This window comes from Globicephala melas, chromosome 3 (genome assembly GCF_963455315.2).
Source record: "Globicephala melas chromosome 3, mGloMel1.2, whole genome shotgun sequence".
In the NCBI taxonomy this organism is placed as follows: domain Eukaryota; kingdom Metazoa; phylum Chordata; class Mammalia; order Artiodactyla; family Delphinidae; genus Globicephala; species Globicephala melas.
In genome coordinates this window covers 112908412-112934285 of record NC_083316.1, presented here as the reverse complement: position 1 = coordinate 112934285, position 25874 = coordinate 112908412, and the positions used below count along the sequence as shown (strand labels likewise).

The window sequence follows — 25874 nt, the reverse complement described above, 5'->3', positions numbered from 1 at the left end:
CAGAGGGTGTAAATGAAAGAAATGACAGCAATGAAAACAGCAAAGGCAGACATCATGCACGTGCAATGACAACATCAAAACTGCCACCTAGCCGAAACCAATATTCAGATGCCATCGGCTATAAGACACATACCAATTTCAGAGATATTATGAGCTGGGAAAAATGCATATCTAGAAGAAATAAGGCAGCTTTTTCTTTCCTCCTGTCCCAAAGTCTTTTCTGATGTTCCCCATCACTTCCCACCAGTACTAATGCTCTCCCTTCTTTCTTATTCTCATTTTCCTTTCTTGCCTCCCCTTTCTCCATTCCTCACAGCTTCTCCCACATTCCTGAGTGTTGATTTTGGAGAAGCTTGGCTACTACCTAATGATGTATAAACTACCTAAGGAAAATGAACTTTTCTTCTAACTCCAAAAGGACCTACTTAGCACAGGGTACGTATTTTGTACCTCTGGTACTTTCAAGTGCTCCAGGGCTTGCTTACCTCCGAGTTTTCTTCTAAGTAGAAGAGAAGATGCATTTAACAGCCCAGATATGTAAGACAATACCCTACATGAAAATCTGGCTTCTGAGCAAATTCTATTTGTGCCTCTGTCATCCTCATCCTGGGCCACCTAATACATTGAAGCTTTCCTAAAGTACACCATTGGGAGTAAAATATTTGTTATTACTCTTTAAAGGTGACTTATTTCGTTCCTACAAAAACCAAAATATCAGTAGGCTTCAAGGAACTTAAATCATGGAATTATTTTCTTTTGCAATAAACCTCCACGAGAAGCTCTTTCAAAATAGTTATTATTTATAAATGTTAAAGCCATATTTCAATAGCATAATTGGGCACAGAAGACAAATTCTGTTTTCTTTTTGCTCTTCTGGAGTCATACTAACCCAACCTTTTTGAATGCTAAATATTAACTGAGCCTTCTTAAAAGCCAAGTCTTCTTAAAACAATGCACAGGAGGCTAACAAAGAAGTCAATAAAACAAACAAACAAATTTCACAAACTAAATTGAACAATGCCCAAGATATCTTTCAGAGAATTTCTATTTCTAGCTTAAAACCCAGAGAATCCCCCAAAATCTAATATCCCATTAGGAAATACACAGGATAATCTGTGTAAAGTAAGTCAATTCTCATCAGTATTGCAGTTTGAGTGAATATAATGATATCTAGTGATCACTTTCAAACTTCTACCTATTTAGGGGAACCATAAAAACAGAAAGGAAGAGGAATTATGCCAATATAACTGGAAAACAAGGGAGGAAAAGGTGAAAAGATTACACACTTATGAATACGATTGCTTAAGAAGGAATTAACTGTGCTTCAAATGGCTGGTGACAGCAAAAAGGGGAGGGCTCAGCAAATGTACAATAACCTAGCTCTGACAGGCTCCCTGTTCCCCCCACCCAAACACACACACACACACACACACACACACACACACACACACACACACTACTTAAGTGAATAAAAGCCTTAATGTGCTTCCCTAGTGGCGCAGTGGTTGAGAGTCAGCCTGCCGATGCAGGGGACGCGGGTTCGTGCCCCGGTCCGGGAGGATCCCACATGCCGTGGAGCGGCTGGGCCCGTGAGCCATGGCCCTGAGCCTGCACGTCCGGAGCCTGTGCTCCACAACGGGAGAGGCCACAACAGTGAGAGGCCCGCGTATCGCAAAAAAAAAAAAAAAAAAAGCCTTAATGATTAGGTGTGGATAATTGCTCATGATATTAGCACAGATTTTAGGAATGACTATCACAAGATCCAAAAAGGAATATGACAATCTGTAATTCATGATCCAGTTGGTAATAAAGGAAAAGAATAAGGAAAACCAAGTATCATTAAGCCAAATGAGGCAAGAAAGACTAGGAGGAGACAATCAGCTAGATCGTGAAGCTAAAGGGAAAGATACTACCACAGAATGAGAGCCAAACAAAGAAAGACAATATAAGGCAAAGGAGTCAGGCTGCTAGAAGTAATCCTATATGCAGTACAGAGTTCTATCTAAGCAGAAAGACATATTCAAAGAGCCATTTTGAGAAGACAAAAATGGCAATAGCACATAGCCAAGTAAAGACTTAACCAAAAGGGGCAGAGAGGGTAAATGGAAAACATGTAATCCAACTATGAGAGGAAGCCGCACCAGGGTGGTGGTACACAGACCAGGTAGTGACGGTAGTAGAGATAGAAAAGGAAGAGTTATGAGGGACATTACAGATAAACAATCCATAGGACTTGCTGACCACCAAGAAGAGAAACGGGGCAGTCAAGAAAGGTAAAGGTTGAGGACTTTCCTGGCAGTCCAGCGGTAAGACTCTGCGCTTCCAATGTAAGGGGCGCGGATTCGATCCCTGGTCGGGGAACTAAGACTCCACATACACAGCCAAAAAAAAAAAGCAAGTAAAGGTTTAAAAGCTGAAAGAATTAGACACCGCTCACCCAAAAAGGGGAATTCTAGTTATTGCCAAGATGAAGCAAAAAGGTGATGGTGGAGGGGTATAAGGAAGCAAGTACTGATCCAAGTCCAAGCAGATGTGACACTTAAAGCTCAAGACAGGAGGAATGAATATAAAAATTTGGAGGATGATACAAAGAGAAGAGTTGAATTTGATTTATTCAAATTTATTGGGTGCCTAGTAAGCCAGGAATACTCTGTGCTAGGAACTGAGGCTTAAAAGATACTATCTGTAATCTCAATGATCATAAAGAATAATGGGAAAAAGAGAAGATGTTATGAAGAGCTTCACATGCTGTTTAGCACATCACTTAGTTTTACTATAGATTTCCATACGATACTCAATAGAGATGGGGTATTAAAACAGAGTAAAAAATACATACAGCAAGCACAGAAGGCCAGTAACTGAGTAGATAGGAATGTGTGCTACTTCGTACATCAGAACTTGGAGGGACTTAAGAAAACTGTGAACACATACATTATCTGCTATTACCTTGGCTTTTTTTTTTTTGCGGTACGCGGGCCTCTCTCACTGTTGTGGCCTCTCCCGTTGCGGAGCACAGGCTCCCGATGCGCAGGCTCAGTGGCCATGGCTCACGGGCCCAGCCGCTCCGCGGCACGTGGGATCTTCCTGGACCGGGGCACGAACCCGCGTCGCCTGCATCGGCACGTGGACTCTCAACCACTGCGCCACCAGGGAAGCCCTACCTTGGCTTTTTATAGTTCACCTCTGGTTTACGAAGACCTAACTAGATGACTCTTTCACTGATGTGTTTTGTCATTTCAGACAGCTAGAAAGAAAACTGGGATTTAATTATGAGCTTCAGAAATCCCTGTGTGTATTAGGTTCCCTGAAATTCTTCTGAAAAACTGCAACTATCAACTGGACAATAACAATACAGAGCAGTACCTTGGAAATGCAAAGAAAAAGACTGGCATCTCAACCATAAATGAAAATCTTATAAAATTAAGAGATATCATTCATTACAAAAGAATCTATCACATTACAAAACATACACACACTCACACACACACACACACACACACACATACTTTACTTCTATTTCAGCTCAAGCATCCCTTCTTCAGGGAAGCCTTCCCAGACTACCTTGCCTAGGTGAAATTCCCCTATTATACACACTTACTCCTTCACATACCTCTATTTCGTAGCACTTAACATATCTATGTTTTTACATTTACCTGTACAACCTGGCAAGAATGTAAATGAGAAGAGCCATATCTGTCTCACTCATCACTGTAAGCCTAGTGATACATATGCTCAATAAATATTTGTCTAATGAATGAAAGAGAACGTGAATACAAAGCATTTGAAAAGATATTAGCCATGGGGGTAGGGTGGGGTTCAGGGTACTTTCTGCTTCATGCAATTCTGTACATCTTAAAATAAACATGAATTAAATTTGGAGGCTGAAATTTAAGAGTCAATCAAAAACTAGGGGCAAATACTTTCTGCTTCCAATAAATAATAGTAAGAATTCATTTTTCAAAAGCATTTACCTTCCTGTACTGGAATCTGTATGGCATTTGTACCATACAGATTCCTCACAGATTTTACAAATGCCATTCTCTGCCTGGACCACTTTCCTCAAGCTCCAACCACTAATTTCTAGCTCTCTCATCACTGAGGCTTCAGCTTTAGATATCATCCCAGAGACCTTCCCTGATCATCTAACTCTATATAAAGTAGGTTTTCCCTAATCTCTAATCCAATACTATATTCATTTCCTTCACTGTACTACCAATTTGTAATTATTCGTTGGTTTACTTGATTTTTGTCTCTCCCACTAGAATGTAATTTTTAAAAAACAGTACTAAGCATATTCAGAGAACTTGTTGAATTGATTCAAGTTATTCATTCAAAAGTCTATTTATTGAAGTAGAATTCTAGGAGCTGGGAATATACAAGTGAATAAAGGGGGCCAAAATCCTTGTCCTCATGTAGCTTACATTCCAGTGGAGGGAGACAGACAAAAGACAATAAATAAGTGATACAGTATAGTTTGTTAGGTGAAAAATGGTATGGAGAAAAATAAAGCAGAGGAAGGTGGATGGGCAGCACTGTGGGGGAGGTGTAATTTTAAGGTGGCTGGGCTGAGCCTCTCTGAGAAGGTACCAACTGAGTCAATACTTTAAGGAAATAAGAGTAAGCCAGGCAGATACCTAGGGGAAAACTAGTACAGGCAAAGGCAACAGGCAATGTGAAAAACCCAAGGAGGGAGCATGCCTGGCACACTCAAGTTAACTGCAAGACCATGAAGCCTGAGAATGAGTAAATAAGAAGGGGAAAACAAGGAATGGGATCAAATAGGTAAGAGAGCCATGCTGGATATGATAAGAGCTTTGGCTTTTATGGTAAGTGAAATGTGGACCCATTTGAGAACTCTGAGTGAAGACATGACATTTTCAGACTTTTATTATTTTAAAGAATCACTCTGGCCCACATGTTAAGAATAATGGGGGCGGGGTGGGCAGCAGGGGTAAAAAGCGGGGAGATCAGTTCAGAGTTGAAGCAATTTAGGTAAGAGATGATCATGGCTCAGAACAGGGTGACAGCAGTGGGGTGGTAAGAAATGGACAATTTCACATGTTTTGGGAGACAAAAGGTTTCCTGATGGAAGAGAACAGGGAATGTGAGAACGGAGGAGTCAATAATGATTACAAGGTGTCAGCCTGGGCTACCCAAAGAATAGGATTTGTCATCAAATGGTTTGGGAAAGGCTGATAGGGAAGCTAAAGGATGATCTGGAATTACATTTTACATACATTAAGTGTATGAATAAAATGTTGTTAAACTTCACCAGGCTTCCATTCAAATGAATTTTTATTAAAGTCAAAAAACCAAAAGTCTTGTTCTTACTTCAAACTACCTGAGTAGAACCTCCGACCTGCCATAAACACACACACAAACTTCCCTCAACAGTCTCCCCCAAACAGACAGACACATAGACACACACTGCTCATGCCCAGGCTTCAGGGGTAAATTCATAGAAACAGCTCCTTCACTTTCTGCTCCGACATCTCTCTAATTGCTTCAATCCAAAATAAAAGGCAAGCAAACCAATCCAAAAATTTCACCCAACACTGTTAGCCAAACGGCAATCTCCTGAGCACATCAACCCATGCAAATAAATGTGCATATGGGTCACAAGCCACCATCGGCTCAGGCAAACCTACACAGAAGAATTACAGGTGGGGGCTTTAAAGAAGCAAATTCCTCATAACCATTCCACAGAATTCAGATTCATTAGGTTTGAGAGTAGGGCCCTACCTCCCATATTTTTAACAAGCGTCCCAGGTTCTGCAGTAGGTTTGAGAACCAAGGCCCTTAGGACCATCTGCAATGGGAGAAAGTCACTTGCCTATATACAGTCAAAGATAACATTTTGTGGTTGGCAGGGGTAAAGCTTTAAAAATGTCTTACCCCTGTGGTTCTAACATCCTTAGTCACCAAGTATCAGCAAAAGTAGACATCCCACCACCACTGTCAAACCAACCCTAGATCTAGGTATACAATTACTATAAAGCACGTAAGCCACATCCATGACTACACTCAAGTAACAGAAAGAAACCAAGAGCACGTTGGCTCCAAAACTCCCCTAGATTCAGAAATCCTATTCTTTATTGGAACATCTACAAAGAGGAGGAAATACAATCACAATCGTAAAATCAAAATCATTTTCCTAGAGAAACACTTAAATCACCACTTTTCCCAATTGTGACTCCCAATTTCCAAAGACATCCAAAGTTCTCACAGTGGATTTCAAAGCCATTCAGGAGCTGAACTCATGATCCCTGACACTTCTCACACCATAATACTCTCGCCTAGTCTCTCTCTGTGACTACACAAGTCTCTACTTTTTTATCTCCTACATCCAGACTTTTGTTTCCCAGTTTTTAATCACTCCTTAAACCTCGCCTGCTCCTCTAAGTCCTCTAATTAAGCAGAGCCTGATCTAGATGTATCACTCACCGCCAGAGCCTGCAAGATTTCTGACATTGCTGCCAGATGTGTCTGAGTATACCTGTAGAGGCTTGTAGGCACAGGAATAGACACAGAGCTGGTCAATCTTTATAGTGCTTTCCTTTAAATTATAAAATCAAGGGCAGATACCAAATCATTACACTATAAAATGTGTCTCTGGAGTACAAAGTGCTAACTTGTGTACATAACATATATTCCAATGCTTTATGAAGATGTTTTCCAGATATCTCATGTGTACCCCAGAGGTCAAGTCACCTACTCACCTAAGTGGGCAGAATGATGTGAAGAAGGGGAAAGACAACAAAAGACTAGCTTTGAAAAAGTTCTGCAGCACCCCCTTTTTCCTGGAAATACACAAACCAGAATAACTAGATCTCAAGTTATACAGCCTACCAGATAGGATGCTAGGCAAATCCTAACACATCATGAAAACAGAAGTGAACAGAACAAAACTTGCCTTGAAAGTACCAGCCATATTCTGAGATCATAGTTAAATTTGAAAAGTGTAAGACTGTTCACAGGACTCCAGCTGCTATGCTCAAAGAAAGGTGGGAAGGTGACACTAGTTTTTTTCTTACTATTATTTTCAGTAATAACAAAACAACATAAACGGAAACCAAAAAGAAAAATCCAGTTAAATCTCACAACAGATAAGGCCATTTTCAAATTTCCAAAGTATACCAGTCTGTAAATTTTATATATATATACGTATATATATGAATATGTATATACATATATATATTCATGTATATGTATATACATATTCATATATATACGTATATATATATAAAATAAGCAGAGACTGGTGTACCAAAGAATTCAAGAGCAAACCCTATTTACAATATGTACTTTAACAACCATCTTCCAATAGTGAATTACAATTATAGTATTGCACACACAGAACCATCTAATAAAGAATTCCTTCTTCTAAAATACTATCATAACCAAGTTAGGGATACAATAAGAAAAGTCACTAAAACCACACCTCTCTACTAGAAAAGGAACAAAAATCTCCCACCTAGGTGCCCAAGGCAAAAAAGTATCAAAACTACAGAGCCTAGAACTAGCTGATTATTTATGAAAAACCTAGTAACTCTGTAATTATGCCATCTTTTCAAAGTTGTGAAACAATAAAAGCTGTTAGAATATGAGACTGAAAAACTAGCTGGTCCTAACAACAATCTAGTTTTTAACAATTCTTCAAAGAGAATTTTATATCTTAACCTTCCAAGTAGTAAATGCACCTCTCAGATTCAGAGATCTAGGTAATGGCAATGAACTGGATAATCCAGCACTAAGAACTTCAATTACTTTTATTCTATTAACTTTGGAAGTAGAAAAACAAGGTGTAAAAAAACATGGAGAGACTTTGTGAGGTCATTCATCATCATCTTTGGTGGAGAATGCGTACTATCTCTGTACAGTCTTCTTGGGTCCTATCCTCCCAGATATTCTTTTCTCCAAAATATCCAGACCGGTAGAAATAAGAATGATCCCCCAGGCTGTTTATAAGATTTCCTTTTATAAGACTGTCCCTAACAAAAGGAAATCTTCTCCAACGTCTTTGACTTTATCAATACACTGGCAAACCCATAGGGTATACAGCACCTGTAACATTTGAAGTAAAGACACTATTTCAGGCTCTTTTTTGTGCTTAGTATGAAGCACAAAAAAAGAGAGACAAAGAACATAGACCCTCTAGAAGTAAAGCGAACAGGGAAGACTGATAAACCAGGGGAATAAAGGCAGCTATATCCTGAAGAGTACTCAAGTCAGCTATGAAATTCACCCAAATGCGTGGCTCACTGCCTGAATCAACATATACATCTGGTTAATAATAAACACTGGTAAGTCATAAACAAAAAGGGCTTTCTTACTCAAAGACTCTACAAACTACTAGTAACATTAAAATTTACAATTAAACAATATGTGTGAAACAGATTTTTTAAGATAGTATTTCAAGTTACAAAGAAATTAAAAACTTTGATATTTTACTGCCTAGTCTTCAAAACACTAAGAAGCCAGTATCTCTGATTTGACCAAGTTACAAATCTGTTTTCAGAAGCAGGCGAAAACATACTGCCTCTGCTTAATGCAAGGGACAAAAAAGATCATCACTGCAAATCATGTTTGGGTTCATGATGAAAACAGGAAACAGACAGGCTGACCAGGTATAATTATGGTTATAGTCTAATGTGCCTTCAGGTTCAGCCAAGAATTAAAACCCAGTGAAGAGGGTAAGCAGAATTTACTTGCCTCTACTTTGCTACAGAAGGCAACTTTTAATAATACTCCCAGCAACATGTTACATAACCAGTCAATCTGATTCAAACCTCATTAGTAACAACATTCTGCCACTGTCTCCCTCTGAAATTAATAACTGACTTTGCCAGAGGGGAAAGAAATGCAACACACATCAATAGACCCATTTTTGTGGCGCCTATCTCAGTGAACCAGACAAGTAGATAATTCCATCAAATCTGCACAGAACCTACAAAAATATTTTATTCTTTTCTCTTCCCGTTCACTGTTCTCTTCTTTTAACTAGACCATATCATATGGATGCATTTAAAAATCTAAGAGGAAAGTTAGTTGGGAAGGTTCATCAAACTTTTATTGCCTATTTCAGCTGTGATCGGAAAGGAATGGAAGCATAAATGACAAATCGATTTTATTAACAAAAATAAAGGGGTAAAGTGTATGCGATAACAGCAGCTATGTGAAAAGGAAAGGCACACTGACTAAGGGAGCAGCAAGGTAGAGAGGGAAGAACGGAGGATGCTATAGAGACAATTATGCAAAGGTTAAATTTTAAAAATCTAAATATAATAAATACAACCTTTACGAAGGTTACACCTTCTTAACTTGTTTCTTAAGAACTGTTTCATATTCTTGTAACCTCTGATTCATCTTAGCGGAAAAAAGTTACCAAAGTAGCGGTAAAAGGAAGAATATAAAATAATTTGTTCAGATCTATAAATAATTCCTATTTACTGAATCTGGAACACACTAATTGCATAGAAATATTCAGATCAATAAATGTTCACATCATGTCTAGGTACTGTCTTCCCCACAAAACTGGCATCTAGCAGCAACTTTAAACTGCTTGGAAAGTTACTAATCTATTGGGATTAAGGTTTTCAACCTTTCAGCTTTCAAATTAAAGTTAAAAACTAATCCATTCTGGGCAATTCAGGTACTCTAAGGAAATTTAACTACTCCCGTTTAAAAACAGAATTTAAAAAAGAATTTATAACAACTCACCTGCCGAATCAACAAAAAAATAAATAAATAAATAAGAATTTAAAAAACAGCAACTCAAGTACCCATTCCCCTCAACTTCTGTGAGGCCAACCCACAACCTTCCACCTATCCAGTCTTCGTTGTTAGATAAGAACACTTTTGGTGGTGCTAGGCAACAGGCATGATGTGACAAACCCAACCAGACTTCAAAACTTTTTCCACAGAAAGATAAGGTAAACAAGATACAGGGAGTGCCACACCCATATAAACTCACAGGCAGCCAGGAATGCTTCCCCCGGCCCCCCCAGTCTCTCTCTAAACCTCCAGCTGGTCAGGAAACAATGTCTCTACAATCAAGATAGAGATCTGGCCCAGGGTGTTCAGGCATTCCTCACCTCTAGGCTGGCCTACAGCTCCACTCTCCAATGCCATCCAAACCAGAATTGGAACATTTTGTTAGGAAGCGGGCAAACGTCCAAATAACCGACTATCCTCGCCCCAGTTCTTTTTGCAACCAAAATCTGTTTTGGCTACTGAGCATGCTCCGACTTAAGACAGGCGCCACATGGGAGTTTTCAAAGCTTAGGCTCCAAACTCCACGTAATAACAGCAGCTGAAAGGGGAAGGCAGGAAAGAGGGAGGGGGAGGGGGACAGACCGGAATATGAGTACAGACACTGAAGTAAAGGACCCCGGTAGCGGGTGAATATGGTGAAGGCAAACAGACCTCGCCAGTCGTTTTCCTTGCAGCTAAAGTTTACATAAAGTAGAAGAAATCTTTGCAATAATGAAAACTGGCATGGGAAGTGGCAGAAACCGGGTCTAACTACCAGCTGAGCGCAGCAGCAGGTCACAACTGCCCAGAGTGTAATTTCCACCGATAAGCGTAGATCCTTATCTTTGAAACACAAAGCGACGGCGGCACGGATTCATCAAGCCACTGGACGGCTTTGCAATGTAGCCGACCAGGCTGCTCCGCCGAGCTCGGCAATTCTACCAGGGGTGTGTACTGAGGGTGGCGCTTGGATGAGGGAGAACAAACCGCTCCTCCGGACAGAAGGGGGGCCGGGGATCCCCGCGAGGGCGTCCCGAACGCCTCCCGCCACAGTCCGGGGACGCCCCGGGGCAGGCGAGGCCTCCGCAGCCAGACGGGCCGCACCACCGCCGCCCGCCTGGACCCCGGCAGGCCGGGACTCGGCCTACCTCCCGCCCCTCAGGCGGGTGGTTTCCGCTCCGCCCGCGGCCGCACGCCCCCGCCTCGGCCCGAGTCCGGCCGCTAGGGCAGAGCCGCGTCCGGGTACAGCCTGCAACCCCGGTCCCCCTCGCCCGCCCCTCCCGGGACCCCACGTTCACTCACGGGCCGGCGACGCGCGCTCTCCCGGCGCCGTAGCTGCGCTTGCCCACAGCGCAACTTTATTAGCAGCTCGGCCGCGGGACACGCGCACGGCGCCCGCTCGCCCAGGACCCGGATGAAGGAGGGAAGGAGCCGGGGAGGACGCCGCGGGGTCGGCGCATGCGCGCAAGCCGCCGAGTGACCGCTGTGGGACCCACCGAGGGAAGGGCCTCCTAGCTACAGGGGCTGAAGGAAGCCACCGCGCTTGGCTCGGTGCCCGCAAACTCTGGCTTCCGATCTGCCGGAGGCTTCTCTCGTCCATGGCCAGCCCCAGAAATGGCAGTCGGCTAGTTCCCACCGTCCTGATAGCCACTAGTAGTCTCCACTAACCAAATCAACCCACATTATAAAATAATTGTCCTCGACATGGACAGTTGGAGATTTTCCCAGTCACGTATAAAGTGTAAATAAAAACATCTTCGGATGCAACTTTGCTACTCTTAATGATTTGTAATATAAATCTGAGAGAAGAGAGTCCTCTTTTTGTGAAAAAGTAGCTTCAAAACAAGCTTCTGAACATCTTGCAGCTTCTTACTGGATGCCCTAAGCCCCCTCCCACGTGGAAATCTTGGAGCCTCTACCATCCTCCATTGCTCTTGCAGTGCCAGACCTTGTAGCTCCCTGAAGTAGGCCTGCCCACGTACTGACACCCCAGTAGTTCAAGATACACCGTCCTGGACAGGTGGGGACACTGAGGTGCACAGAGGCCATCCATAGACTGATGTCCCTCTACTCCGTCTCTGGGGGCAAGAGCCGAATTCTCTTTTTGTAGTTACTGGGGCTCTTCTCAATGCTCTCCCCTTCCCCAATTCCCCAAAGTGTCAGCATTTCCCAGAAAAGGGTAATAGTACCATCTAGGGCACCCAATTCGGAGAGTACTAGTGAAGAAAAACTTTTAAATAATTTTGTTTTCATTTTAAAAGTTCAATCCTGGTTTTCCAATATTCCACTGTAGGTTTGCTTTTGAAATAAATTAATCTAAATAAAAATCAAAATTGGAGTCATTTTCAAATCCTCTCTCTCATTCCCTAAACCAAACTATCACGAAATCTTACCAATGCCATGTTCAAAATATATCCCAAATCTGACCGCTGCTCACTGCCTCTAGTGCCACCAAGGTGGCCTGAGCCAGGGTCATCTCTCCTGAAACAAATGGGAATGTGCTATTTTGCTCCAGGCTTTAGCAGTTTGTTTCCACAGTGAAGAGGCGTGGTGAATGTTGTCCGAGTCTCTGCATTAAGGGTAGTCATCTCAGATAGGGACAGAGGCCTGGTGAGGGAATGTAGTGCGCCAGGGTGGGGAACTAGAGAGAGCAGCTGCTATTTCACTCCAGCCAAATGTCACCATGGGGAAATGTGGGAATAAGGACCCAGTGTTGGCAGATCTTCTGATTTTTCAAAAACAGCTGGAAATCCAGATTTTAATACAAAAATCTCAGTTTAGCAACTTCTTTTACTCTTTTTTCTTTCTTAGACATTCAAGAGGCCAACCCTGTACAAGCCAAGTAAAACAAATCCATGGTCCCAATTTAGCCTGCTGGCCATCAGTTTGCAATCTCAGGTCTACGTCTTAAAACTCTTTACTACATCATAAACTTTGTGAAAGTAAAGTCTGTGTACTTTAACTCTTTGTCACACTCACTGATTACTTGTTGTTAATTCAGAAGTTTCCAGCCCTTGGAAAGCACATATTTCTGGAGCCTGCATGGCTTTACAACTCCCAAAAGTGCCCACAACCCTGCCTTGGAGGATGCCTTTTTTATTTTTTTCCCAGAACTGATGTTTGCAGAGAGCTTTGTTGAACATTATAAGACATAAAAATTTGGTTTAAATATTTTGTATGTTTCAGCCACTCCTGCCTTCAAACAGCCAGTAAAATCCTTCCCAAAACAAACTGTTTGCTGTTTTGCAGTCACTGCACCCACATATGGAGAGAACAATTTGTGATTACGGGATTCCTTCTGACAATCACATGTTGATCTCAAAGCCAACAGTTTTGCTTCCTGAACTATGTGTCCAAATACTGATCAAATCAACCAGAGACACCAACTTCTCCAAGTTGCTGTGTAGGCTCAGCTTAGGTCTTAAATCGGAACAGATGATAACATAGAAGACAGGAAGGCAAACTCCTTCCAAAGAACTGAGACATTACCCAGACCTCAAAGGGCATAAAAAAATCAGACAGCTCATTAAAGATCTGTATAGTGAAAAAGATTATCAAACAGCAAATGAACAGGCCTGTCAGAGCCATAGGAAAGGAGTAAGGAAGTCCCTGTTTTGGGCAATCAAATGGGATCTAAAAGCAAATGCAGAACAGGATGACCTGAACAGATACATATAGTTAGTGCGGCATCAAAATAGACAATCTGCTTTTTCAGTTTAGCATTCACCTGATCAGAAAGACCAAACAGAAGCAGCTTCAGTACTCAATTTTATATTACTTACAGAGAAACCTAATTCTGGATAATTTAGGCCAATGCTTCTCAAGCAGGGGTGACTGTGGCCCCCAAGGAACATATGACGATATTTGAAAACAATCTTGGTTGTCACATCTAGGAGGGTGGTGCTAGTGACATCTACTGGGTAGAGGCCAGGGATGCTGCTAAACGTTCTACGATACACAGGACAGCCTCCTTCTACCAAGAATTATCCAGCCCAGAATATCAATCGTGCTGAGGTTCACAAACCCTGATTTAAGCCCAAAACAGTTTCCCTCTAGTTGAGTTGATGTTTAGGGAGAAAATGAGCCCTTTCTTTGAATTTTTCCAATAACTGTGTTATTTATTCATTTGATGTAAAGAACCAGCCTAAATGTTTGGTCAATGACCTACTCCCACCCTGAATTTTGCAGATCCAATATGGAGATAATTTTCAGGAAATGTGGGAGTATATATGGGAAAAGAAGAACTGGAATAATTAACTCAGTCTTTCCATATTTTTAAACTTTTATTTTTAAATGTAGGGTAATTGAGGCGAATTGGGTTTGGTTTCCATATATTTAATATAGATCTCACTCCGACCCTTTGCTATAGCTCAGAAGATTCTCCCTAAATGACCAGTGCACACCCAGTAGAAGTGGAAGGACGTGGTGATGTTCAGAGGGGTCACCCAGTGTGGAAGTATCAGTGAATGACATCACAGAGATCCATAAAGGGTCCTGGTAGCCACCTAAGAAACCTCTCACTTCCTCACACAGTCGTGGCAAGTGGACATCAAAAGAAGAAATGTCTAAGTTTGTGTGACTCCTCTGGACATTGTCCAGGAAACAATAAAGCCACCTTTCCAAGTTCTGAAAATTCTATGCTCTTCAACTGACAAACTAGCCCCACCCCACATCCTTAATATTGGAAACGGTGTAGAAGGCAGAGCTAAACTGAGAAAAGTTCTGAGAAGAGTGAAGTCCCAAAGAAATGATCTGCAAAGACATACCCCACGATCCCAGAGAGAAAAAAATCATGTTACAATTTTCAAAAGAAACTTCGTTAGTTTTTAACAGAATGAGCCAAGGTTCTGTGCCAACCAGAGAATACACTGAAGTGACTTTATCCAATACTTGACAGGATTTTTTTCCAGTAAAATGTGAGTGTCCTGGTGTGAAATGATCCCTTAATAGTCCACAGGTCCTTTATTTTCACAACACAGAACTTCAGAATCTTAATGTATCGAAAAAAGGAAAAGTAAAGTAAAAGAGTAACAGCTGTCTCCCCTGGAAGCACAGGAATCTTGGGGCCAGAGACTCCCTGAAGCTTCAGGGATAGACATCAGAGCCTCCAGGAGCCCCCCTGGAATGAACATGCACGTTTCTGTATATATACCTATGTACAAAGTTTCTGCAGAAAAGGTCTGTAGCTTTCATCAGATTTTCAAAAGTTTTCCTGACCTCCAAATGTCTGCAGATGCCTAAAGCAGTGGTTACTTTACCTGTGGTGTAAATTTAATGTGTCCATTTTAATCTTTTCTTCTCCTCTCTTTTGCAGAGCAACATAATTGCGAGATTCCTCTCTAGGGAAGGTTGCTTCATGTAGAGAGTAGGAACCCGCTTGCCCGTCTCCAGCCATCTGTTACATTAAAGAAGGCCTGCTATGGCTGGAATCCAAAACACAAAATTAAAAGGGTTGCATGCACCCAGAGTCATAAAACAAAGAGGCTTTCTAAAGCAAGACTTGGAGTGAACGCTCATTTCTTCCTGACTTAAACAGCATCTGTCCCTCCTGATGGCAAACACCCTCTGAGTTAACTCAACTGACCTCCCCGCTTCTACATTCTCAGTTTTCATCCTCAGACACATAGTCTCTGATGAGCCAAACCACATGTGCACTCCGTTGCAAATCCAGAGCAGCAGGTGAAAATCTGGAAGTGTTGTGGAACTGGGGAGAGGGGAAGGAGACAGAAACTTCTCGTTCTCCAGGATGCCCTTTAACTAGATAAAACCGTAGTGGTGAGCATTCCAAAGCTAGACTTCCTGGTTTGAACATAGACTCTCTTGCTTACTACGTGTGTGACCTTGAACAGGTTTCTTATCCAATCTTTGCCTCGGTCTTGGCATCTGTAAAATGAGGTAACAGTAAAATTAACTTAATAGGATTATTATTTGGATTAAATGAATAGAGACTTGTTAGGGACTTAGAACAGTGCCTGGCACGTAGTAAGTGATATTTAAGTACTTATTTTAAAAACATATATTTTCATACAGATGGCCAAAACACAGGAAAAGAGGCTCAACATCATTAATCATTAGAGAAATGCAAATCAAAACTACAATGAAGTATCACCTCACACCGGTCAGAATGGCCATGATCAAAAAGTCTACAAACAATAAATGCTGGAGAGGGTGTGGAGAAAAGGGGACCCTCTTGCACTTTTGGTGGGAACGTAAAATGATACAGCCACTATGCAGAACAGTATGGAGGTTCCTTAAAAAACTAAAAATAGAATTACCATATGACCCAGCAATCCCACTACTGGGCATATACCCAGAGAAAACCATAATTCAAAAAGACACATGCACCCCAATGTTCACTGCAGCACTATTTAAAATAGCCAGGTCACGGAAGCAACCTAAATGCCCTTAAACCTAAATGCTCTTAACGTCTCTGCTGAGCTACAGTAGTTGTGGATTTTGTCTGCCTGCCATACTCTCCAATCCAGTTTCTCCTGCTTCCTCTGTGGTACCATTTCCTTTCTATTTTAACCACAGGACCAGACACCCTACCGCAGAGGTGGGTACATGGCCCAGGAGGGTTACCATAGTTCCCCGCTAGCCAGGCTACTGTGATTGGTTCATAGAAGAACATATGACTCAAGCAAAGTAACAAGTGTCATCTCTTAGACTGACGTATGGATATTGAGAGAGAGAAGCCTTCCTTCTTATTGTCACCCTTGCTAAGCTAAGGGTGACCCTGAGGCTACTAGGGGCCATCCTGCCACCATGTAGAGGGAGTTTGCTTGAAAATGAGGCCAAAAGAGAGAATCAGAGCCGAGATAGAGAGGAGAAGACAAAGCCCTGATAAAGCCCCTTCATCTGGCTGTTCCTGAAGCTCAACAGATCTCCCTTACACTTCCCAATCACATTACCCTATACATTCTGCTTTAGTTTAAGCTAGTTATGTGTCTGCCACTTGTAACGTCTGCCCTTGGCAGTATAACTGGATTTATCAGGTCCAGATGTAACTCCTGATGTTTTTCATTCTTCCTCCCCAACCTGGTCCTTCTCCAATCTTTGCCATATCAATGAATAGCTCTATCCACATAGTTGCTCATACCTGGCAGTCATCTGTGATAGACTGGATTATTGTTCTAAAACGTCACTCCCTCCCTGTTGTGGAAGGAGTACACACTATACATCCATACCATTTGCCATGTGACTTTGCCATAACTTCCTCTAGAAAAGGTGGCGCATACTTCTTTGCCTCTTTGATGTTGACTTTGGCCATGTTGACTTTGGACAGTAGACATGACATGAACATAAATCTTTAGATGTGCTTGGTAATTTGGTTTGGTCTTTTGTGCTTTTGCCATCTACCATTAGGAGAATAGACCTGAGGTAGGCATTGGTCCAAGGAGGATGAAAATACACAAATACCCAACCCACAGCCTGGAGCCTAGCTCGACAGACCTGCAGCCTGAAGCTCAGCTACCTAAGCTGATTCACAGACCCGTAAGTGGGAAAAAAAATGTCTGTTATGGTATACAACTGATATTCTGGGGTTGTTTGGTATGCTGTAATAACCAACTAAAACATTCTTTGCTTATCCCTCTCTCTCATCCTCATTTATTTATTCATTTGTTAACTCCCTCTTTTAAGAATGTGACAGATGTGTATTGAATGCCCGTTAGGCATCAAGCATAATTTTGGGCACCAGGAAAAAGACATTAAACAAAACAGACAAAAATCCCGGCTCTCAGAGAGTAAACAGATAATTTTAAAAAATATGAAAACAAGTAAAATTTGGCATATCACGTGGTAATGAGCACTCGGTAGAAAAATAAAACCACGAATGGGAGTCGGGGGCCGGAGTGCTGGGATAAGGAAGAACAACGGCTGCTGTTTGGATGGAGTAGTCAGGGTTCAATCAGGTCATACTTCTACTTCCAATCCAGCATCAGGCCTCGTCAGTTCTACCTTCAAGCCATACCTTAAATCTAACCACTTCTTTCCACATCTACCAGCCACCAATAGTCAGGTCCACGTCCTCGTCCAGGTCACTATAATTTCTCACCTGGACCATCATCTGCTTCTACTCAGCCTTGCTCCAATCCCTTGATCACCCAATAGATACCACATGCTGAAAATGTAAATGAGGTTATGGTCATTCTCAAAGCAAAGTTCTTCAAGGTCTTCCCATTGCATTTAGGATAAACCCTCTACCATGGCCCCGCCCCGAGTGATGTGGTCCCTGCCATTGCCAACACTCTCACATGTACCTTGCCCACACTGGCCTTCTTTCTGTTCCTCACACGCCACGAGCTACTCCCCAACTTAAGGCTTTATACCTGTGCTTCCCTCTGCTTGTTCTCGCCCTCTACCTTGGTAACTTCTGAAATGCCCTGCCCACCACTCCTCACCTGTCTCACTCCTTCTCACCAACCCAAGTCTCAGCTTAAAGGTCCCTTCCTTACAAAAGCTTTCCCTGCCACTCCACTCCACCTGCCCCTCCACCCCTGTGTACACGTCCAGAGCATCCAGCTCTTTCCTTCATGGGACTCTCTTCTCACATGTCATGACTTGATCAAAGTTTACGTTCCCCACTGGAGTTAAGCTCCTCTTCACAACTGAATCCTCAACACTTAGATCAGGGCCTGGAGTGCCATAGGCCCTCAATAAACAGTCATTGGATTTTCTCCTTCAATTTTGGTTTTACATTTACTCCTAGTAAAATCACTTTGCTTGCATTTAACTTTTTAAAATTTCCTAATCAAATTTTAATATGTAATAGGGTGTCATTCCCCCCACCTCCCAAGCAAAAACTCAGCCCTTAGATTTAGGTTTCATTCATGCATTTATTCATTCAACTTAAATATTTATGTAGTACCAACTATGTCTCTGGCACTGGGCCAAGTACTGGGACTACAAAGGTCTGCCCTGGTGAAGTGAAGTTCATAGTCTCCAGGGGGAATGTTTGGTTGTCTTCTATCTTCACAATCCTTGAACATTTGATGGAAAAGTCAGAAACTAGAAAATCAAAATCTGTCATTTCAAAGCTGTAAGCCCAAGTATTTACAATGGAGGAGATTTTTCATACTTTAAGGATCTCTTCTTTTGTAAAAACCTCCCCACATATCATAGACCATTCAATCAGGAAAATGAAAAACCAAGACCCTTTTCTGAAATGGAGTTTTTAGTGCTAAAGGGTTAAACTATTCAGTTTGATCATTTGAAAGGCTGTTACAGAGTTGCATCCTTCTAGACTACATCTCCTGAAATGTTTCATTGCTAAGTAAGGATTTTTAAAATCCTTTTTTAAAATATTGCATGTTTTTTAGAAAAATTCAAATTATAGAGAAAAGACCAAAAAAAGTAAAAGTTACTTGAAATCACGCAAACAGAAATAACCATGGTTAATCAGTTGACGGAAAATCTTGCCAGACATCTCTTCATGTGCACAATAGTTAATATTGATCAAACTCATACTTTATGCTAAGTACAGAACAGTGTGCTTTATGTATTTTATTAAATACCACAGAAAATTTACAATGTAGTTGCTATTGCTAACACCATCATCCTCCTTTTTCTCAATGAAGTAACTAAGGCACAAGCCATTAAGTAACTAGCTGTTGTGAATGCACATCTTTCTACAGCCTGCTAGGGGTTATAACTCCCAGAAATGTTTCTGACTCCATCTCGGCGGAGGGTGTCTTTTTTAAGCACTGATGTTTGCAAAAATGCTTTGCTGATCATTGAAAGATATAACAGAATCTGGCTGAAATATTCTGTACCTAGGCCCCAATCCTCACTCTGTGCATTTTATAAAGTCTTGCACTCTCTGCTTTCCACGACCCTGTGTCTTCTGACTCCTCCCACCATGCCCCTGTACCACCCGCCTTTCCCGTCACTAAGCTGGTCTCTGCTGTCCCCACTCCCTCCAACATGCCATCACATTTCCATCAACACACTCCTGCTTTCACAGTAACCTCTGTAGGGAATGGCCCCTCCGACACCCTGTCCTACCTTTCCTTCCCAGGGCAACTTAATTGCTTCCTTCAGGAGGCCTGCTTGGTCCTCCTGATCTCTCAGGGATCTTCATGTGATTCTTTTTTTTTTTTTTTAACACCTTTATTGGAGTATAATTGCTTTACAATGGTGTGTTAGTTTCTGCTTTATAACAAAGCGAATCAGCTATATATATACATATATTCCCATATCTCCTCCCTCTGGCATCTCCCTCCCACCCTCCCTATCCCAAAGACGCAGACAAAGAGAATGGACTTCACATGATTCTTGACCCTATGAGAGGTGCATAAGAAGGAAGAGATACAATGTAGAGATGGTGGGAGGTGAGATGTTTCACAGCCACTTTACAGTAAGGAAATGGAGACTCAGAGAAGTGAAGTCAACGTCTCAGTTCATACAGATTGTTAGTAATGATACTAGAATTCAAATCCAGGCGTGTCTGACACCCAAACTCCTGCTCTAACTACTACGCACGCTGCCTGCTCTCTTGATTCACCGGCATTGAAGTATTCTTAACTTTTGCACTCCAACAAAATGGTTCCTGTGACTCATGAGAATAGCCAGGGAACCACAATACTCTCTGAACTGAGCTGGAAAACAATCTCAGTTACTAAATAAAAGAATGAATGAACAAATAAATAAACGTGTGGATGAACACAAATGCAATTTCTAAACTGAATGTGTGTCATTTGGTGACGGTGAAGTCACACAGAGCAAGTAGGCCATAAAACTCTGTGTTTATTCTAACAGTCAGGTAAGGACCCTGAAGGAACAAGCTCAAAAGGCCCTGAGTGAATGGAGTTACTGTTCCAACATGTTTATCTTAAAGTGTAGTGAAACCTATTAATTCTATTTGTATAGTGACTAATGCCTCTGTGGATGTATCGTTTACAATATGGTGGCATTACTAATGTGCCACATTAAAGGTGATTTGAACTGATGAATCAAATCAGTTAAGCTCCTCTAAGCCCACTCTGGCTACCCGAAGTCATGCGGTGTAATGTTTCCATTGTAGAGAGGCGCTGTGCTAAGCGGTCCAGGGGGGTTGATCTCATCTGTGTTGCTTCCACAAACCTGTTTTGTTAAGAGTGCTATCGCACTGTGTGCTAAAAACTGGAGTTCAAACGATTTAAAAATGAGGAAAGAAGTCAACAAAGTCGCCTGCCTTGAATGTGTCATGGATGGAGTAGTGGGAGCCCCCTGCCGGGTCATTCTGCCAAAAATGCGATGTCTGAGCTCCAATGTGGTCCTGGCTATGATGTCTCTGGGGTCTGAGCAAAAACCATCTGGGAATGCTTCCGGTTTTCAGGACCACAGGAAAGGAGTCCACTTGTCATACAGGTTAAAATATTTATCTTCTTTGCTTATGATTTGCTGGATGAGTTTCTATTATATGCCAGGCACTATAATGGTAAGGAAAAGGTCCTAAACATTCCTCTATTTTTTTCATGAAAAATAAGGCTATTTGGAGATAAAGATATTAGTGGAAAAGAATACTCGCCTCTCTCCTTGACCCTCCCTCCCTATCTCTTCCTTCAGTCAGTTGTCTATTCTGATCTCTGGCTTCAGGATTGAAACCTACTTTCTGATCCATTTATTCACTCAACAAACAGTTGTGGAGGGCTTGCTATGTACCAGGCCTTGGGCCAGACGCTGGGAATGCCTTAGAGATCAAAACCAGGCAGGGTCCCTGCTCACATGGACTGCAAACAAGCCAGGACAACAGGTGTAAATGGCTCCCTTTCCAGTCTGCCTAACTAAGATGGACACAAAACACCCTTTTATTCTTCTGATCAGCACTGCCTGAGCTAAACTTTTTATTTATTTTTTATTTTTGGCTGCATTGGGTCTTTGTTGATGCACGCAGGCTTTCTCTAGCTGGAGCAAGTGGGGGCTACTCTTCGTTGCGGTGCACGGGCTTCTCATTGCAGTGGCTTCTCTTGCTGCAGAGCATGGACCCCAGGCGCGTGGGCTTCAGTAGTTGAAGCACGCGGGCTCAGTAGTTGTGACTTGCAGGCTCTAGAGCACAGGCTCAGTAGTTGTGGCCTGCGGGCTCAGTTGCTCTGCGGCATGTGGGATCTTCCCAGACCAGGGATCGAACCCATGTCCCCTGCATTGGCAGGTAGATTCTTAACCACTGCATCACTAGGGAAGTCTCACCTGAGCTAAACTTTTAAACTGCAAATTTTTTTCCTCCCTCTACGCATCTCATCATCACACATCTGGAATTCATTTTTTAGGTCTACAAGCAACCTCATGGACATAGATACACTCACATCTTTCTTGCTTTTTTGGTTTTTGTAACATTGACATAACCACAAACAAATTGGAGTAACGAAGGCACCCAGACACCCAGGCACCCACACCTGCATTGACTCCTGAAAGCTTCAGCACCTGGGGGGCTGGCGATTACCACTGACTCACAAACAGGCCATGTCTTCACCGGGCTGCGATATGTCACCTTAAGGACCCCAAGAGTTCTGGAACTACTAGGATGCCATGAACAATTGGAGCAGCAGGCTAACGTGCCGCAGCTACGTGAGCATATCAGGAAGAAAAGACACTAGACACAGGTCTTTGTGCTGTGTGGTCCCTAGCTGCTTGCTGTAGAGACTCCCAACAGCCTTAAGAAGTAACTAAAGAAGTCCTTTTTTTTTTTTTTTCTACTCAGCACACTATGAGGACAAACACACAGAGAAACGCACCCCTCATCCTCACACTAGGATTGTTCTTACTCCTTAAAATGGAAAGGAAGGGATGGACATGAATCACCAGTGGTAAAGGAGGCGTATTGCAAGGCTATGGGGCAGCGCAGTGTGGCAGGGGATGTGGTTCCCTCAGCCACAGAGTCGCTCTGTTCCCAGGGCTACCAAGGCTGGGTTATCCAGCAGTCTTCTAGAACAATAACTCAGGGCATGGCTGGGGATTGAGCCAGCCCTAGAGCGATCCTCCTTTACTTTTTTCACTTTTCCAGAATTTCCGGTAGTTAGACTTCTCAAGAGAAACTCCCAAGTCTGCCATCACCCAAAATGAATTCTACTGGGTAGAATTTCATGCCAATCCTCCTCAAAAAGTATTGCCTTCTCCGCATCCAGTGCATTTTCCACTTGGCAGGGGCGTCAGACCTCATCTGGGCAACCGTGGCCAGAGCTATAAGGTTGCTTCCACTCAAACCACAGGGCACAAGTCACAGCGACCTCTCCAGGAATGAAGTGGCTCGGGCCACTTTCCTGACAAGGTTGCTGTGGGCATGGCAGACACCCTGGGCTCCCTGGACTCCACCACTGCCAACCCAGCACACAAAGTAAGCGCCAGGGGATCAGCTTGGTACAGACAGCTTCCTCCATAAAAGACATTCCTTGATCCATTTATCCATCCAAGCATTCATCAGACTTTTACTGATAGCCTACTATGCAACAGGCTTTGTGACAGATGCCACACACAGTGACCAAAAACAGACCAGTCCCTGCCCACACAGATTGTATGAACTAGTAGGAGAGACAGGTATCGATCAAATAACCATGCTGTATAAAAAGGAACCAGGGCCAAGGAGCACACAGAACCAGGGGGCAGGGAAGGCTTCTCTGACAAAACGGTGCTTGAGCTGAGATCTGAAGGATGAACAAGAGGCAGTTAAGTGAGGGTGAAGGTTGGGTGGGGATGAGTCAGGGGAAAGCCTTCTAGGCAGAGGAGGGAACAGCGTGTGAAGACCGCACGGACAGAAGGAGCGTGGTGGTAACAATTAGAAACTGAGAGAAGACCAACGTCGGACACAGACAGCCAGTGGGCCTGGGCCTGGGCCTGGAGAGGTGGGCAGGATGACCCAGGGCTTTGTAGGCCGTGGCTGGGATGTGGCATTATCCTAACGTGCTCCACATGTCAGAGCTGCGCCTTAGGTGGTTGCCTTCCCCGAGAAGAGACAGGGCTACTGGTGGGGAGGAGAAGGGAAGATGGGGTTACTCGAAGGACAAGCTCTCTACCAACATTTCAGGACTGTGACTTCTGTCCTACTTGTGGCTTCTACCCAAGGCCAGCCCAGACCCACCCCAGCTGGCACTCCTGGGGCTTTGTACCATCTTCCTGTTGTGGCCCCATAACTGTGTGGACTGTGTCACACCCCCCTGCACACCTACTGATGGGAAGGGCAGGAGTGAGATGGAACATTGGAGAGCTGGGAAAGTATGTCTGGGGCAAACAGGCCCCATGGAAGACTGAGCCCCACGTGCTTCTTTCACCCTTCCAGGAGGTGTTAAATGTCACTTCCTCCCAAGGTGGTGGTGGGGACTCCTCCATGACTCCTAGATGACAAGACTTCCAGGAGCGCCTGTGGGAAGACTTACTGCACCTGGACTTATTTCTGTGGTGTAGGGAAGGGGTAGGGACACATCTGTCCAATTCATTGCTGTGATGCCTGGTGTATAGTGGTACATTGCAGACCCACAGCAAACGTTTGTTAATTGAATCCTAATGCAAAACATACAAAAGGCAATTTTTTCGCTTATTACCTTGAGGGAAAAATGTGGGAGGAACGCCCCAAATTGACAGGGAAAACAATTTCATTTCTTATCCTCTGGGTTGGGGCAGGGTAAGTTCATTATAAATTGAAATGGGTTTGCAGCAACATGGATGGACCTAGAGATTATCATACTAAGTAAGTCAGAAAGAGAAAGACAAATACCATATAATGTCACTTATATGTGGAATCTAAACTACGACACAAATGAACATATCAACGAAACAGAAACAAACACACAGACATAGAGAACAGACTTGTGGTTGCCAAGGGGGAGGGGGCGGGGGAGGGAAGAATGGGCATTTTGGGGTGAGCAGATGCAAACTATTATATATAGGATGGATAAACAACAAGGTGCTACTGTGTAGCATAGGGAACTATATTCAATACCCTGTGAAAAAGCATAATGGAAAAGAATATGAAAAAGAATATTATGTAACTGAATCACTTTGCTATACGGCAGAAATTAACACAAAATTGTAAATCAACTATACTTCAATAAAATTGTTTTAAAAATTTAAATGGATAGAGAAGTCTTAGACTAAGCCAGGGCTCCTGTAGACTTTGCTCTCATTCCCTTACGAGACGTGTTTTTTTTTTTTGTTTGTTTGCTTATTTATTTGAATTGCAGAGACCTCATTTATTTTGCCCTGGTCAGCATTCCAGCAAAGGTTGGAGCCCAGACAAGTTTCTACTGTAGAGACTGGTCTCTCGACCCCTGTGTGTGTCTAGGAGTGTACTTTCCTCTCAGAGTGACCTAGGAAGGCCCTAGATCTGGCTGGCTGGTCAGGAGTCAGCAGACTGTTTCAAGGCCATAGGGTGAATTCTGTAGACTTTTCCCTTATGAAAGCATTGGAAATAGCATTTCAATCACCTCTCAACCTGGAGGAAAATTCTTGCCACAGTGAAATGTTGGTAGAGAGCAAGGGCCCCTATGTGATGGCACTGTCCCCAAAGAGAAAAGAAAGGTGCTCATTCACTCACTCTTTCCCTGCAGCCAGGACTTGGGCACCGGACCCAGGATGAGACTAGGTCACCCTTGCCCTCTCTGGCCTGGGGAAAGGGACTCGGGTGCCTGCCCGCCCACTGGCACACAGCTTATCTGGAGGCCCGGGCTCTCCCTGGCCCTCTGCAGGGTGGACCCCTTGCTGTGTGCAGAGCTTTGGGCACTTTTGCCCATGGACATCTTCCTGGCGAGAGGACCCTTCATCCATTCTAAGGGTTTGTGATCGCCAAGAGGCTAAGAACCTCTTATCTTTATAAAAGAGATTCTTTATATTTTATTTCGTCTTGCAGAAACCCAGATGACCGTGGCCTCATTCTGGTCTGACCGTCTCAGACCACCTCCTCATAAAGAGAGCCGGCCCACGGTGGCCCACCGAATCCATGAATGAAGCTTCCTATGGGGCTGGAAGGCGTTCTCCCTGGGAGATACCTGCTCCTTCGAAGCAGAACTCACAGAGAGGTGCTTTCTAGCCCCAGACCAGGCCTTCTACCTGTGCCACTCCTCAGGCCAAACAGCTCCAAGATTCCAGTTCTAAGAAGGCATCTTCAGATATTCACAGCACCTTTGCTTTCCCAGGTGGCACTCTGGATCTGA

The 25874-nt window shown here is 43.1% G+C and overlaps 1 protein-coding gene across 2 annotated transcripts in view; it reads right to left on the bottom strand.

Annotated features, from left to right (window-relative positions):
* Window positions 1–11161, bottom strand: part of SMAD5 (SMAD family member 5) — a 50659-nt gene extending 39498 nt beyond the window's left edge. Inside the window, exons 1-2 of one of the 2 annotated variants that reach the window (XM_060296240.1) lie at window positions 11056–11158; window positions 10095–10312 (exon numbers count right to left, since the gene is read on the bottom strand). The gene's annotated coding sequence lies outside the window, so the exon portion shown is untranslated. Of the gene's footprint in view, window positions 1–10094; window positions 10313–11055 lie in introns of both variants that reach the window. The other variant, XM_030869544.2, reaches the window with a different exon arrangement.
* Window positions 11162–25874: the final 14713 nt, after the last annotated feature.